Here is a 1,837-nt window from a genome sequence, read left to right on the forward strand (position 1 = left end):
AATAATCATTAGTCTTTTGAATTTACCAGTGATATCGAGAAACACGTAGAAACATCCTTCGCATTCAGTTTCTAAACTATGTCTAAATGGTACTCTTCAATTACAAGTCCGTTCTTAAACATAGACCAGAAGTAAAAAAAAAAAAAAAAAAAAAGAAGAAAAAAAGAAAGAAAGAAAGAAAAGAAAAGAAAAGAAAAGAAAAAGAAAGAAAGAAAGAAAGAAAAAAAATATATAAATCATTCCAATTGAGAGGGAAAAAAATGAAACACATATTTCTTTTCACACGAATAAATGAATTGGCATATGAATGAACCAAAAAAAAAAAAAAAAAAAAAAAAAAAAAAAAAAAAAAAAAAGATAATAAATACATATATTTCTAAACATGTTAATGATAAATAGATTTCCAAAACAGTTCCCTCCATTTCTCAAATACAATTCAAATCAAACATAAAACAAAATCACACTAGATATCTGAACACATATCAGTATAATTCATTAGAAGTATACTTGTAAATCCTCAAGTATGCCTTCAGTGTGGTGATCTCCAGAAAGTTACATAATACACTTATACACTCTTGCAGTTATCAAAATACACCTATACAGTATTATCGACCATATATTTTGGGAGACGATACTAAGACAGTTATGAAAATAATGTATATATATATCTTTTTTTTTTTATCTCTCTCTCTCCGGTTAAAGGTATACTATGCTTATTTAATTATTTGTTTATTTATTACCATCATCATTATTTATTATCGAGGCGGTAATATGCTTGTAAGGTTGGTGATGACTAGCTAAAAGCGACGCAATCCTTACCATTAACAACTATTTCCATCATCCAATAGTCATCATCACCAACCTGTCAATCACCAATCTACCATCATCACCATCCTTTCAAACCTGTCATCAGTCACCACCAATCTTTCAAGTACATCTTCGTCTCGAAAGCAAGAGAAACAAACAAACAAATACACACAGTATGGGCTCACAGGTTCTGTTTCCAGGACAGTCAAGTTTGTTATGTCATTTTGCTTGAAATTACGAAGGTAAAATGACATCGAAAGGGAAATGGAAAGAGGGAAATAAAGGAGCGAATGAGAGAAGGGAGGAAGGAGTGGAGGAAGGAGGGAAAAGAGGAAGGATGGAGAGGAGATAGAAGGGAGAAGAGGAAGAAGAAGGAGGGAGAGGAGGAAGGAGGGAGAGGAGGAAGGAGGGAGAAGAGAAAACAAGAAATATTTTAAAAATGCAAAAGAGAGAAGGGGAGAAGGTAAGGAAAAAAGGAGACAGGAAAGTACGAAAGAAAAAGAGGAGAAAAAAAAATAAGAGGGAAGAAAAATGAAAGAAGAGAAGAAGGAAAGAGAAGAAATACGAAAGAAACAAAGCAGAAAAGCATAAGACAAGGAAAGTACGTATAATGGACATAAAAGAAGAAGGAAAAAAAACGAGAAAAAATAGAAGTAATGGAAAAATAAAGAGAAAAGGAAGAATTGATAGTGGGACAAGAAAGAATAAAAGAGGAAGACACAAAGGGAAGATGGAGAGAGCGGTAATAAGTATGTGCCTTTCTTGCTACCAGTAACACTAAGGTCACAGTCACAGCTGATATGTTATGAGTTTGGTTTCTTTCCGGTCCTTCTTTTTCATGCTTCCTCTTCCCTTCTCCTCCTTTTATTTCTGGCCATGTTGGTCACTCTCTCTTCGTCTGTCTGACTGTATGTCTGAATGTGTATACTTGTATCTTTGTGCTTTGTCTCTTTTGTCTGTTTTTCTGTGTCTGTCTATCTGTCTGTCTCTGTCTCTTCCTGTCTTTCTCTGTCTGTTGCTTCTCTCCCCC

Source organism: Penaeus japonicus, unplaced genomic scaffold (assembly GCF_977035675.1).
Source record: "Penaeus japonicus unplaced genomic scaffold, GWHDUDI00000001_assembly GWHDUDI00000033, whole genome shotgun sequence".
NCBI lineage: Eukaryota > Metazoa > Arthropoda > Malacostraca > Decapoda > Penaeidae > Penaeus > Penaeus japonicus.